Source organism: Narcine bancroftii, chromosome 1, assembly GCF_036971445.1.
Source record: "Narcine bancroftii isolate sNarBan1 chromosome 1, sNarBan1.hap1, whole genome shotgun sequence".
Classification (NCBI taxonomy): domain Eukaryota; kingdom Metazoa; phylum Chordata; class Chondrichthyes; order Torpediniformes; family Narcinidae; genus Narcine; species Narcine bancroftii.
In genome coordinates this window covers 223069033-223085173 of record NC_091469.1, presented here as the reverse complement: position 1 = coordinate 223085173, position 16141 = coordinate 223069033, and the positions used below count along the sequence as shown (strand labels likewise).

Genomic DNA, 16141 nt, shown 5'->3' with positions numbered 1-16141 from the left:
CAACAAGTTCCAAGATTCTGAATAAATTTGGCATATCATCATTACGTATCTACCCACTGGGTCTGTTTATAATGTCTTTACCTTAATTTGCAAATTCTTATTAACTAATATAGCAATTCCCCTGCCTTTTGAATTGTATGATGATGCAGCTATGTGGCCTACCCAGTCTCTCTTCAGTTTGAGATGTTCTAACTCAGTTAAGTGTGTTTCTTGTATAAATGCTATGTCTAGTTTCTCCTTTTTAAGTAGTTCCAGTAATTTTTTCTCTTAATTTGATTGTGAATTCCATTAATATTAATAGTCATATATATTTCAATATATTCATCTTATCCATCCATTTTCACCTCTATTCTATCTCTTCAACCCCTCCATCTCCCTTCTTCTAAAATCACTCTTCAGATTGTTCTTACTCTTTATGCGATGACATAGTAGGAAAATAACAAAATTTATAAACAGATTAAAGAACAATATTAAAGAAAACAACATTAAATCCCCCTTTAATGAGTTGTCCTTGCTACCATGCAAGACAACCACAACTCCCATTTCTTCACGGGTTGCGGTGTATACCGCAAATGTCAACAGATTTCGCAGTGGACAGATCCTCCCCCCTCCCCAGCCCTCCCCCAGAGAAATCGCTATATATTATTCTTAAAAATATAATAAAGCATTTTTTCCTTCTTTTAAACATCTATAATCAAACTGTTAATGTTCAAATTTATTTATATATGTTATTAGAGGGTGTGTGGCGGTGCGCAGCCTAATGATGAACCGGCCCTGCTTGTATCACCACGTGGCAGGGCAGCCATTAGGAGATGACACCATCAGGGGTTTCTTCTTGACTCCAGCATCCCTTCCAGCACGCACCCTGGACAGCACTTATCATGTCACAATGCACCAGGTGACTGAGCTCATGCTGCCCTTAAAGGGGTGTGCTGAATTTGAATAAAAACAGTCATTAACGACCATTGGTGTGGTGGCAGTGATTAACTTCAGCTCCCCAGAGCGCCGCAGGTGATTTCTTAAGACACTGCCTCTTGTAGATGTCCACAATGGAGTGAAGACTGATGGCAATGATAGTGCTGCATTGGTGACCCCAACATGCCCAGACAACCTTCTGGACCCAATCAATGATGGAGATGGCAGAAGTTAATGCGGTAGCCCTCAAACCTTCCCCTTTCTGGCCACATCGACCACGGATGTGGTTCGGCCAAGTGGAGGCACAATTCCATCTCCGCAACATCATGGCTCATACCACCAAGTTTTACCATGTCATGGGTGCCCTCGATCAGGATGCGGTGGGGAAGGTGGACGATATCATCCATCAGCCACCAATGACCGAAAAGTACACAGCCCTCAAGAATCTGCTTCTGGCCTCTCACCCCAGCAGCATGCATCCAGTCTCTTACAACTAGAAGGGGGGGGTGGGGGGGTGGTTGGGGGACCACAGCGTTTCAGCCCTCATGGACGAGATGCTGAACCTGGCAAAGGATTACGACCCATACTTCCTCTTTAGACAGATCTTTCTAGAACAGATGCCAGGGGACATTCGGCTCCATCTGTCTGAAGAGGACTTCTCCAACCCCTGCAAGGCAGCAACCCAGGTGGATGCCCTCTGGGGAACTAAGCAGCAGAACAAGGCAGCACTCAGCCTGGTCTCCAAGCCGGCGCCCTGTCATCAGAAAGATTCCCCCAAGGGCAAGCCCAAAGAAGCCCAGTCATCTTGAACCATCAGTGCTGGGGGGGCTAAAGCCCGCAAGTGCTGCCAGCCCTGCGATTACCAGGGAAATGGCCAGGCCAACCACTGTTGATGGCTGTGATGGTTGGCCATGTGAACAGCCTCCTCTACATCAAAGACAGATCCATAGGCCGCCGGTTCCTAGTTGACAAAGGGGCTGAGATGAGCATCCTTCCCCCCACAGTGCTGGAAACATGGACTCGAATCCCCGGTCCAACCCTGCGGGCTGCCAATGGCTCTACAATCAAAACCTTTGGCACTCGTAGGGCACAGATACAGATCTGGGAAGAGAAGTTTACTTGGAGGTTCGTCCTGGCCTCGGTGAGCATAGCACTGTTGGGGGATGACTTCCTAAGGGCTCACGACCTGCTGGTGGACGTGAGGGGCAGGAGGCACAGCAGATAATGTCAGATCAGAGATTGCCACAGTCGCTGCCGCCAAAGATGAATTCATCGGGATCCTCAGTGAGTTCCCTGCCATCCTGGAGCCTTGCTTTGACATCACCTCCCTCTGACACAGAGTATTCCATTGTGTCTCCACACAAGGCCCCCCGATCCACACCAGGGCTAGACGGCTGCTGCTGGAGAAACTGAAGCAAGCCAAGGAGGAATTCTCCAGACTCCAGGAGTTGGGCATTGTTCGGCGATCAAACAGCACTTGATCGGCACCGCTACACATGGTCCTAAAGTCATCGGGAGATTGAAGGCCCTGCAGAGACTACAGATGGCTGAACGATGCCATGACTCCAGACAGGTACTCAGTCCCCCATATCCAAGACTTCGCTGCCAACCTCCACGGCGCACGGTTCTTTTCAAAGTTCGATCTGATGCACGGATACCACCAGATCCCAGTCCACCCCGATGACATTGGAAAGACTGCTATTATGACCCCCTTTGGCCTGTTTGAGTTTTTCCGCATGCCGTTCGGCCTGAAGAACACCACCCAGACATTCCAGTGCCTCATGGATGCAGTGGGTAGGGATTTGGACTTTGTCTTTATCTACCTAGACAACATCCTGGTAGCTAGCCACACTCGTGAAGAGGACAAGGCCCATCTCCATACCTTGTTCACCCGGCTGGCAGAATTTGGCCTCACGGTCAACAAGACCAAATGCCAGTTCAGGAAACTAATTTTGCAGTTCCTGGGGCACACCATCACAGCGTCTGGGGCATCTCTGGCATCGGAGAAGGTGGCAGCTGTCCAACATTTCCCCAAGCCCTCCTCCCTCAAAAGGCTACAGAAATTTGTGGGGATGGTGAACTTTTACCATCAATTCATCCCCAACGCCACCTGCATCATGTGCTCTCTGTTTGCGCTGATAGTGACAAAGGAGAAGACCTTGGCCTGGTCGGTGGAGGCAGACAAGGCTTTCACAGCAACGAAGTGGGCCCTTGCTGAGGCATCTTTGTTAGGGCACCTGCACCCGGAAGTACACAAAAGCGCCATCGGTCGATGTTACACCACGGCGGTCAAGGGGGTGCTTGAGCAGTGGCTGGACAGACAGTGGTGCCCACTAGCCTTTTTCAGCAGGCAGTTGTGGCCTCCCAAACTCAAATACAGTGCGTTCGACCTGGAGCTCCTGGCGCTGTACCTGGCCATCCGCCATTTTTGATATTTCCTAGAGGACAGGACTTCTACCGTCTTTACCAACCACAAGCCCCTCACCCAAGCACTATTAATGGCCAAGGACCCATGGTCAGCCAGTCAACAGTGCCACCTGTCCTATGTCTCAGAATTCACAACGGACATCCAGCACAGGATGGGTAAGGACAACGTAGTCACTGATGTGCTCTCCTGCCCGGCCATGAGCACGCTAGCTCCCGGTCTCGGCTACGCACAGCTCGCATAGGCCCAACTGAGTGACGCTGAAACCCAGGCTCTCTGCACCGCAGTATCAGGGCTCCAGCTTGAGGATATCTGCCTCCCCGATTCCGCCCATCCACTGCTCTGCGATACCTCCACTGGCTCACCGCACCCGGTAGTTCCACAGGACTGGAGACCTATGGCCGTCAGTTCCATCCATAATCTCACCCACCCCTCAGTAAAGACTACTGTCTGCATGGTGGCTCAGCAATTCATCTGGCATGGCCTTATGAAGGAGGTCACAGCACTAGCCCCTAACTGCATCCAATGCCAGACCTCCAAAGTCCACAGGCACATGCAGGCCCCTGTCCAACATTTTGACCTGGCACCGCGAAGGTTCCAACATATCCATGTAGACATCGTGGGCCCCTTGCCAGTGTCCAGGGAATCGCGGTACCTATTCACCATAGTGGATTGCCACATGGCGGGTCAGCCATTAGAAGATGGCATCGTCAAGGGTTTCTTGTTGCCTCCAGCATCCCTTCCAGCGCGCTCCCTGGGCAATGAGTATGACGTCACAATACACCAGGTGACTGAGCTCATGCTGCCCTTAAAGAGGTGTGCTGAATTTGAATAAAAACAGTCATTAACAACCATTGGTGTGGTGGCAGTGATTTACTTCAGCTCCCCAGAGCGCCGCAGGTGCTTTCTTAAGACACTGCCTCTTGTAGATGTCCACAGTGGAGTGAAGACTGATGGCAATGATAGTGCTGGCGGAGTTCACAATTCTCTAGTTTTTCCCCATCCTGTGCATTGGCATCTCCACACCAGACAGCTATGCAACCAATCGGAATTCTCCAGGTCAGGGGTGAGCAACCATTTTTTCTAAAACTCATATTCCACCTTAAGTAATCCCTATGCCATAAGTGCTTTGTGATTAGAAAGAGATTGCTTAAGGTGGAAAGTGAGTGGGAAGGGAAGGTTGAGAACCACAACTTTAGACCCAATTGTTATTGAAATATTTTGCTTGAGAAAAATTGACATTGGCCCATTTCCTTTGGAGTTATGAAACCATTCACATAACGAGTCAATGAGATACGATTAAAACAGTGGTTTTTAAACCTTTTTCTTTCCATTCACATACCCACCTTAAGCAATCCCTTACTAATCACAGAATATTTATGGCATAAAGAGTACTTAAGGTGGAATTTGAGTTTTTATTTAGAAAGTTGCTCATCCCTGCTCTAGGTACACCTGTGTCTTTGGTGACATTCAGATTCAAATTTATTTTCAGATTACACACATAACATCACATACAACCCTGAGATTCTTTTCTCCTGTGGTCAAGGCAGAATTACCATTTATTGGTCGTTCAATAAAAGCTGTACTCAATACACACTTGTAAATAAATAAGAGTATAAACAAACTGACTGTGTAATACAGAGAGAAAGAAATAAATAAAGTGCAAAAGTAGGAGTCCTTAAATGGGTCCCTGATTGAGTTGTGGTTAAGGAGTGTGATGGCGGATGGTTAGCAGCTGTTCCTGAACCTGGTGATGCAAGTCTTGTTGTACCTGTACCTCTTTCTCTGATGGCAGTAGCAAGACAGATCATGTGCTGAGTAGGTATGGATCCTTAATTCATATTGCTGCTCTCTGATGGCAGCATTCCCTGTAAATATTTTCAATGGTGGGGAGGATTTTGCCTGTGATGTCCTGGGCTGTGTCCATTACCTTTAGGAGGGCTTTTCGCTCAGGGTAATTGATGTCCCCATATCAGGACGTAATGCAGCTGGTCAACACACTTTCTGCCACACATCTGTAGAAATTTGCCAGGGTTTCCAATGTCATATCAAAGCCTTGAGGAAGTAGAGGGGCTGATGTGCTTTCTTCTTGATTCAATTAGTGTTTTGGGTCCAGGGAAAATCTTCCGAGATAGCAGGCCTTTTCACACCTCGAGCGAGTGGAGACCCTAATTGGACCCAGGTGAAATTCCAGTGAAGGCAGGGCCTCCTGGCCTTTCACACTGCAGCTCAAATTCCCTATAGTTTGCCCTCCTTGGTAATTTAGTTGGGGGGGGGAGGGTCCTCCTTCCCCCAGTGATGACGTAGTAAGTGACGCATTATGCACTCTCAGGAAGTCCTTTTGGAAGTCAGAAGACTGTGTGCCTATATGCTTATGTGTGTGTGTGTGTGTGTTTATCTCTATATTTATGTGTGTGTGTACATCGAGCAATTAACAATTTGGTTAAGACCAAGAGAAGGGCATACAGCTATTTAAATAGAAAATAGGTGCTGACACTCTGAAAGCTCTTGTGCAAATTACTGAGTAAACTCTTCTTAAAGGACATCAGAGTGAATGATAATGAACTGCTTATTACACACCATGCATTCTAAAATATTGGGCAAATGTGACCAGGTGAACAAAATTCTTTAAGATAATAAGAACAAAAATTATTGCTGCTTAAGTCAGAACTTTATAATTTAAAGTAACAAGTGTCAGCACAGTTGAACCTTTATGTTATTTTTGGCTTGGAAACTATTTTGTGAATTTGAATGTATCAGTCTTTAGAAATGGAAAAGGAAAATTGCAGAATGAACTGATTTATTGAAGGCAAATTGACAAGCTTAAATGCTGAAATGACAAAATTATAACGCAGCATGTAAGTGGTGACACAGCACGCAAGCTGTGGTGATACGACCACCAGCCTACTGCAGGGGGTGAACTCTGTACCTCCAGGAAGACCACCTAAGGCAGGGGTGTCAAACTCAAATTCACGGAGGGCCAAAATTAAAAACTTGGACTAAGTCGAGGGCCGAACTAAATATTTATTGAAAATTTTCAACAACATCTGCATGTTTTCTCTTCTTTCAACATATGTAATGTTAAACTTTTTCTTATTAAAATAAATGTTTAATAATAGTTTTGGATAAACTCTTTCCAGAAGCATTAACAAATGAGAAATAAAATATTCAATAAATAATATTTCTCTATAGAGGATTTGTCAAATGTTGCTAGTGTGCTGTCGAATAGTAAAATCTGAGGGCCATTGAGAATGTGGGAGAATAACATGATTCCTGAAACAATCAAATGGGTGACTGATTGTGGGCATGAACTCTAGCAGGGTTATTTGCCATGTCCTTTTTCCATTGGTACAGATATCCTTTGATTTACACACTTTTCAAGTTTTATGCCTAATGAGCTTGTCTCCAGGTGCAGGACCATTTTTAACCAGGAATATATTTATCACTGTGACATGAAACTATTGGAAGATCGTTTTATCCTGAGATTAAAGTTCATAATCCTTACTCAGGCCTGTGTGCGGGAGGGTGGGGGTTTGTGGGCGATCGGGTTGGACAACGACAGTGTGGGGGCATCGGCTCTCGCTGCAGGGCGGCATCTCGGCGGATCAGCGGCCCCGACACCGTGAGTCGCGGGTCGGCCTGCGGCAGGGAGGGGGAGTGGGCAACGGTCCTGGCGAGGTCAGGCCCGAGGCCTCCGGTTCTGGGTGCTGGGAAGCGGCCTTGGCTTCCCCTGACTCCGGCCAGGCCCCAAAACCAGAGTCCACGGTGAGACCCTGCAACGTAAACAGAGGAGGTGGGGGCGATTAGCGGGCTGACGCCAATGCATTCTGGGATTTGTTGTATTACTGTGCATGCGCTATACTGGCGCGGCGGCCAGCGGGCCACCTCTAATACATTTTTGAAATGATCTTGTGGGCCAAATATAATTATATCGCGGGCCAAATTTGGCCCGTGGGCCAGAGTTTGACATGTGTGACCTAAGGGGTTGACTCCACCTGACTGGCTGTCAATCAATCGACATGGATATAAACCTGAGCCGGCCCCTCCCAGGCCAGTCACTTGTGGAGCCATCGGGACTGAAACTGGTCTACAGACTTTTAATGGATTAAAGCCTGCAGTAATGGCTTTTCTGTGTTTTGTGTCTGCTTGCTGCACCACAGCGCACCACAATTAAAATTTAAAAGCGAGACCATGGAAATCAACCCCTCAACACCCAGATGCCCCAGCATGCTTTGAGATGTGGAAGCACGATATTGAGGCGATCATCCAGACACAGGCTGAGATGATCAACACAAACCAGATCCGACTCATGGTACTCCACACCAAGCTAGGCCCCCACACTTTCCAAGCCAATCCAGACTGCATGGACTATAAACCTGTGATGGCTGTCCTGGAGAGAATGTACAGGCCCCCAACGAATGTGGTCTACGCCAGGTACCTGCTCAGCATCAGGTCCCAGCAGCCAGTTGAGATGGCAGATGCCTATCTGGGGGCTCTGCGTGAGTTAGCTTGCCTGTGCCAAACCAAGACTGGAGGAATGAAGGGGAAGTGAAGCGACTGATCTGGGATGCCTGTGTGTGAGGGCTACCCAACAGAGGCTGCTGGAAGAATGCATCGTCTCACTTACTAGGACAATAGAGATAGTCTATTCCCTGGATGCTGCAGCACATTATGTGAAAATATTCGGTGCCCAACACCCCCAACCTCCTGCCTGCCTGAAGCAGACAACCACTGTCGCTGAGGGGCCCTACATGGAGTACACGATCACCATCACCAATGTAGCCCACTGTTGTAAGTACTGCGGGTCCCGGTATGGGTCAGACAGGTGATTCCGCAAAGGCTGCACAGCGAGGAATTCACATTGTTCCTGATGCAGGAAGAAAGGTCACTTCGCTAAGGCGTGCCTTTCCAGGCCTGTCGGGAGCTGTGGCTCTCCGCCACCAGCTGGGATCCCTCCCAAACATCGCCACGTGCGAGGACCGGGTGACACCATTAATTGCCCTTCCACTTCTGCCCTCAGTGCTGGCATCATGTCTGGCCCAGCCACCGACCTGTACTGCTGCAGTGTGCTCGATCCAGGTGCCGCCATCTTCCTCTGGATGACTTCCCCCTGCACTGAAGACATTTCTTCCGCTCACGCAAATGAATCACTTCTAGCTTTACTGCCAATCGGGTCACCCAACCAAACCAATGCCATGTGCATTGTGGAGATATAATGTATCATGCAATGGATGGGGTAATAGAGTGCTATAGTCTTGCTGGGCGATGGGACGAGGTAAAATAAATATTTTGGCTTGGACTAGCTGGGCCAAAGGGCAGTTTTTATGCTGCAGTGTTCTGTAAAAACATTTAAGGTAATGATTGTATTCTAATATACATTGTACAATATACATGTGCCCTGAAATTCTTAATGCCTCCGAGCAGGTACTTTTGGAAAAAAACAATTATAACAGTATTAATTAAATTAAATTATAAAATACAGTATTACCTCAATAGATAATAAATATTTACAGTTCCCATAATGCAAGAAAAAAATGGTGTTACAACAGTACAGACAGGTCTTTTAGTGGTGTTGGAATAGTTCTGATTAGTGAAGTAAGGGAAGAGCATGATTAGCCAATGGAAAGAAATTGCTCTTTACCTTCTTCCCAAAAATAGCAACAAGGGTTGTGACCAGGCTGATGGAATCCTTTTTGAGGCAGCATTTCCAATTGATGGGAGGTCAAATCCTGTGATGGACTTGTCTATGTTTGCTATTTTCTGCACTCAAATTACCAAGACAAACTGCAATCCAACCAATCTATATACTTTCTACAATGCATCTGTAGAATTTGATAGAGTTTTGGATCACATGCCAAATATCCCCAGACATTTTGGAAGGCAGGCCAACACTTTTACTTTCCTCATGGTTGTTTTGATGGGCTGGATCCAGGAAAGGTCTTCTGATAGATGGACTCGCAGGAACATGAAAGTAATAACTCTCACCACCTCTATCCCATCAATGTGAACAGGTGCAATGGTCCCTCAGTCTCCTCTATCTAAATCAATATTAAGCTCTGTAATTTTGGTGACGTTGATAGGAAGATTGTTGAAATTCTCAGTCTCCATCCTATATTCTGACTCATCATTTTCAGTTATTTGGCCAGTTACATTATCAGCAAATTTGTAGACTGAGTTGGAGATGACATGGGTGTAAAAGGAATTTATTTGGAGACTAAGCTGCCCCTGAACTGATGGTCAGAGAGGTAGAGGTGATGTTTCTGATCTTCCCTGATCAGGGATTCCCAATGAGGAAGTTTAGGATCCAGTTGCAGAGGATGGACAGAGTCCAGACCAATGAGCTTGATCATGTGTTTTGCTGATATGATGGTGTTGCCCACCAAACTTAGTCAATGTTAGCATCATTGTTAGTACAACACTGTTACTGTGGCACCGACACGGGATCGAATCTGATACTGTCTGTAAAGAGTTTGTAAGTTCTCCCCATATCTGTGTAGGTTTCTCTGGGTGATCCAATTTCCTCCCATGCTCCAAAACATACAGGGTTGTCAGCTAATTTGGGTGTAATTGGTTGGCACATAATTGGAATGGCCAGAATCAGATTCTACCACACTGTAAAATAAAATATATAAAAAATTAAAATTAATGAATAAAGTCCTGACTGTGGTCCTGTGGTCTAGGTGATCTCACATGGAGTGGAGAGCTGGCAAGATGACATCTGCTGTTGACCGATTATGACAAAAGGTAAATATCATATGATGTGAATATGATAAATATCCTGAGATACCTCCAAGTGAATTGACAAATGAACTGTGAGTGTGATTGATAATATTAGATGGCAAAGCAAACATATTCTGAAAATCTCAAAACCTATTGTGCACTTTAAGCATTTTAGACTGCCATATTTATTCAATAAAGCATTAATTTTGAGTGTCCTTATTCTAATTTGGCATGGTCAGACACAGTAAAAATTTCAAACAGTACATGGCATCATCAGTGCTGAAGTGGAATATATTCTAGATAAACTCCAATGGAAAGTAAACAAAAATATAATTAATATTTATTTTCCAGACTCCTGTTGCAGAATGTGATTTTAGAATAAATATTGAAGATGCGGAGAAATAATTTCAACTAATTTTATCACAAATTACCCCAGTCAGCACAGCAGAGCTCAAGAAATCAAGTGTCACTTTTGATAGGCATATATTAAATTTGTAGCATCATTAATAGTAATTTTGTCTGAATCATTCCTTTGAAATAATTTTCCACTGACTACAACATCCTCAGGCAAAGAAAAGCATACTGTTAAGACTTTTTCTGTAAAAAAAATTATTGAATGTAATAAGAAATAGATTTCTAGATCCAGTGCAGTTAATGGATTAAAGTCATTCTCATTGATTTAAAATCAGGTTATTCATAGGTGGATAATAGATAATAGAAATGGTTAATTTTTAGATTAAACTGATTTTAAGATGGTCAGTCACGCAATCTACTAAAATATAAAAAAGTCAAAGTCTTAGATAATTGTATTTTCTTGCATGACAAACAATGTTGGCTCATAGAAAATTTACATTTGTGACTATTGCAAATGACCTTGCACAAGATCATGAACAAAACCTGAACACCTGGCAGTTTTAGAGCAGTTTCACCTTTGTGTTTAAAAGGGAAAAGAAATTACTCTATGCTATCCAACATGAGCTGCGTTAATCATCATAGAGCCAAACAGCATGAAAAAGGCCCTTCAGCCCAACTTGTCCATGTCGACCAAGTTGGCATTGAGGATTGTTCTTGTGTGCTTGGATTTGGTCCCTAGACTAGGATAGGGCCCAAATCCTCCTCTCGTTTAGAATCCCTGCAAAGGCTGAGCTCCCTGTGATATCTGTCTCTGAGGCCGGTGTAAGAACATCATTCAAGAGCTTGGACCTTTGCAAGGTTTCAGGCCCTGATGGCGCACCTGGCAGGGTACTGAAAATCTATGGCAACCAACTAGCCGGAGTGTTCACGGATATTTTCAACCTCTCATTGCTGCAGCCAGAGGTTCCCATCTGCTTCAAAAGGGTGTCAATTATCCTGGTACCCAAGAAGAGTAGAGTGAGCTGCCTCAACGACTATCACCCAAGAACTCTAACATCTACTATAATTAAATGCTTTGAAAGATTGGTCATGGCCAGAATTAACATGTACCTAAGCAAAGGACTGGACCCACTGCAATTCACTGCAATTGCTCCACAACAGATGCAACATCACTGGCTCTCCAGTCAGGTCTGGATTACCTTGAAAACAGAAATTCATACTTACGACTGCTCTTCATCAATGACAGCTCAACCTTCAATACCATTTTTCCCTCAGAGCTGGTCAAGAATCTCCAAACCCTGGGCCTCTGTACCCTCCCCACCCCTGCAATTAGATCCTCAAGTTGCTCATTGGAAAAGCACAATTAGTACAAAGTGGAAACAACATCTCCTCCTCACTGACTATTAACACAGGTGCACCCCAAGGATGCGGGCTTAGCCCACTGCTCTACTCACTATACACCTATGACTGTGAAGCCAGACACAATTCCAATGCTATCTACAAATTTGCTGGTGACACCACCGTTGCTGGTGGAATCACAAACAGCAATGAGGAAGTGCATAGGAGGGAGATAGATCAGCTCGTTGAGTGGTGTCACAACAACATTAGCAAAACCAAGGAGATAATTGTGAACTTCAGGAGGAAGTCAGGAGAACACAATCCAATCCTCATCGAGGGCTCAGTAGTGGAGAGGGTCAAGAACTTTAAATTCCTGGGTGTCAATATATCCAAGGATCTGTCCTGGAGCCTACATGTCGATGCATTCATGGCTTGCCAACGGCTATACTTTATGAGGTGTTTGTGGAGATTTGGTATGATACCAAAGACTCAAAAATCTCTACAGATGTACTGTGGAGAGCATTCTGGCTGTTTGCATCACTGTCTGGTATTGAGGTACCAATGCTCAGGACAAGAAAAAACTCTAGAGGGTTGTTAACTCAACATGCAAAATCATGGCCACCAGACTTCACTCGATTGAAGACATCGACAAGAGGCGGTTTCTTAAGAAAGCAGCCTCTATCCTCAAGATCCCCCACCACCCAGGCCATGCCCTCTTCACTCTGCTCCCATCGGGAAAAAAGTACAAGAGCCTAAAGACGAGCACTCAATTGCACAAGGACAGCTCCTTCCCCACTGTCTTCAGATTCTTGAATGAACACTGCCTTATTTTGACTTTTTATTTTTGCAAGGTGGTTTATATGAATGTTTGCACTGTGATGTTACTGGAAAACAACAAATTTCATGACTTGTTTATGACAATAAATTCTAATTCTGATATATACAGGACAAATACATTTTCTATATAATAATAGGAAATTAATTTCTCACAGTCTTGATTTTTTTTTCTATTCCCTCACTAATTGACATGATAGTATATCAAATAGTGCTGTTGTCTCACAGTTGTAGTAACCAAATACTGACCTGATTGTGGATGCTATTTGTCTTGTTTGCATGTGTATCTGTGTCTGTGTGGGTTTACATTGGTTCCTCCAGTTTTGTAGAGAAACACATGGAATGGCAACAGACCATTTGGTCCATGTTAAACTTTGGGCATCCATTATATTAATCTCATCTTAATACATCTATATATGCATACGTAGAGTATATTTAAATCACTTTGTTCTAGAGTATGGTAACAGGCCATTTTGGCCTATGAGCACGTGCCACCCAATTTACACCCAATTGACCTACAACCCCTGTACATTTACAGCGGTGACAGGAAACCAGAGCACCCAGGGAAAACCCACACAGACTCAGGAAGAGTGTATATACTCCTTACAGACAGAAAGGGATTCAAACCCCTGTCCTGATTGCTGGTGCTGTAAAGGTATTGGGTTAACCACTACACCAACCATGCCAACCCCTATATTTATCACAAAAAAGCCATCCCAACACTGATCCCTGCAAAGCACCACTGGTCATGGATCTCCAGCCCATATAATTGCTTTCCACCACTAGCCTCTGACTTCCATGGGCCAGCTAATTTTGTATCTAAACTATGAACTTCCATGCATCTGGACCATTGGCTGTGCACCTCCTGCTGCCCCTCCCCAACCCTACCACTTTGTTTATGTGCCTCCCCATATTTTGTTCATACCTTGATGAAGGGGCTCAAGCCCAAAACATCGGTTATGTATTTTTATCTTTGCTTCATAAAGGACATTGTTTGGCTGTTGAGTTTCTCCAACATTGGGTTTTCACTTCAACCATGGTGCCTGCAGACTTTTGTGTTTTACTTCTCTCTCCATCATTAGCCACTCTCTAGTTCTTTAGGATCTTTCCTCTCACTGTTGAGGATGCAATTTTTTTGTCAAAGTCCCAACAATCCAATAACTGGGGATATCTTCCCATCATGCCCAGGAGACATATCCATCTTAATGATCCTCATAAGACCCAACAACACCTCCTTCTGTATATCAAGATGCCCTTATGCATAAGCATTCCCTATTGCTGTCATGTACTGTCAGACTGAGACCACCCATAAATTGGATGAACAACACCTCATCTTCTGACTGGGCACCCTCCAACTGGATGGCATTAATATCGACTTCTCTGAGTTTCGTTACCCCCCATCCCCCCCATCATCTCTCCATTCCCTGTCTCCTTTTGCACGGATATGATAAATTCTCACCTCTCCCCTTATCACATCCAAAGAACACCTTTTGTTGGTCTGGATTCTGCTCCCATTGTTTAAATTCAGAAACTTTCTGATATATCCTGCTTCTGCCTTTTCTGATTTTTCCTTGAAGAAGGGCTCAGGCCCGGCTCATTGGCGATATATCTTTGTCTCCTGAAAAGACCAGTTGAGTTCCTCCAGCATTTCTGTGTTTTTACTATCACTGTCCATATCATTCTCCTTAATATATACCACTGCAAAGTACCCATGAACACCAGTATCTCATAAGTGTTCTTAACCATGTTATCTCCCTGCACTGCCACCATCAAGGATCCTTGGATGTTAACTACAATCCCTCTGTTCATCAGTAATGTCCCAGATCTGACAAAATGCATCACCTCACATTTATCAAGATTAAACTCCATCATTCATTTCTCAGCCTATTTCACCAACACTTCTGTGATAAACCACTGTTGTGCTATGATTGGCTGCTGCCAGCTGGACTCGCCTCCTGAGATCGATCCTACCCATACCCCTTTGCATGCTCTCCATCCCACTCTGCCTTGATCAGTCAATGAGATTGATGGCTGTTCCAGTCTATAGTTAATAAAGGCCTGATTGTTTCACATCTCCAGCCTTCTGTGATTATTGATGGTGTATCAATTTTATTAACTATATTTTTCAAAAGAAGGATGTAACAGTACCTGAAACCTGAGAAGCTCAACATTGACCCTCGATCACAGACGCTCCAAACACGTTCAAACTCTGGCTATGTTGTTTTGAAGACTTCCTGGCGGTGGCTGCGGACGTTATCACCATGAATGCTAACCGGCTGAGATTACTCTTCTTGAGAGTCGAAGCCCATGTATTCCCGATGATCAGCGATGCCAGCTCATACCCGGCGCTTATGGAGATCCTGAAGGCCCAGAATTGTAACAAAGTAAATGACGTCTACGCCAGGCACTTCCTGGCCACCAGAAAGCAGTGTACTGGGGAATCAAACTCTGAGTACCTGCGGGCCCTCTGGAGTTTATGCAGAGCATGTGACTGTAAAGCCATGATGGTCCCCCATAATGCTGAGGACCTCATCCAGGACACTTACATGGCCTGTATCCACTCCAGGTATGTAAGACAGAGAATCCTGGAACAAAAGATACTTGATATACAGAGAGTGGTTGAGGCGACAGAGACACTGGAGGTGGCCCTCCAAAATTTGGATGATGACTTGGCCATCACCTAGTCGCCACGGGTGCCACTATCCTGGGATGGGGGTGAAGTGAATTGGAATTCACTGTCTGTGTGTTGCTCTGATGGCTGGTTCCTTCCCTGGCTCCACCCTCACCTACCCCAATATAAACATTGGTTTTCCTGCCTTACCTCAGATTCACCTATTGTGTCTCCTGGCCATTGATTGTAAGCTATTAAAAATAAGTTTGTACTCCTCACTTGTCTCTGGGTTCAATCAGTCGCATTACAATTTTAATAGCTTAATTTTGAAATGGGATGGAAGCCCTGTCGACCCTCTGTCCCCAGAGGCCCTGGAGGAATTCACCTACTAGCTGGAGTGCTTCCAGTCCTACGTGACGGCCATACAAGACACCTTCAGCTTCAATAGTCTCCGGAGATTGGCACTTCTCTCTTGAGTCAGCCCCAAAGGGTTCGCTGTCATCAGAGACTGTGCTACTTACGACTCGGCCATAGACGGGTTGAAGGTCCACTACATGAGGCCCCAGAATGACGTGCTGGTGAGGCACCGACTCTCTCAACATTGGCAGCATCTGGGTGAGTCGCTGGATGATTATGTCCTTGAACTGGGGCCTGACTAGAAAATACCACTATGAAGTGGTCATGGCCCGGATGAAAGAGGAGGAACAAATCTGGGACACGTGAGGCAGTGACTGTTAGAGTTGGGGAAGAAAGACTTGGCCAGCACCCTGGAGCCCTCAAACAGGTCCAACTGGGATAACCACACAGGTGAAAATGACTCCTTTTCAGAGGACCAGGTCATTGGGGAGCCAGTGACCCCCACAGCCCCACTACTGACTACTGTTGCCACGTGTGACCGGGGATGGTATTCCTGTGGATAGGCACAGAATCCCCGCACCCAATGC

The 16141-nt window shown here is 45.3% G+C and overlaps 1 protein-coding gene across 7 annotated transcripts in view; it reads left to right on the top strand.

Moving 5' to 3' along the window:
- Window positions 1–16141, top strand: part of mctp1a (multiple C2 domains, transmembrane 1a) — a 534415-nt gene that overhangs the window by 9124 nt on the left and 509150 nt on the right. For 2 of the 7 annotated variants that reach the window (XM_069891661.1, XM_069891604.1), the window contains exons 1-2: window positions 952–4406; window positions 10021–10084. The gene's annotated coding sequence lies outside the window, so the exon portion shown is untranslated. Of the gene's footprint in view, window positions 1–951; window positions 4407–10020; window positions 10085–16141 lie in introns of those variants that run through there. The other 5 variants (XM_069891645.1, XM_069891672.1, XM_069891635.1 and 2 more) reach the window with 4 other exon arrangements.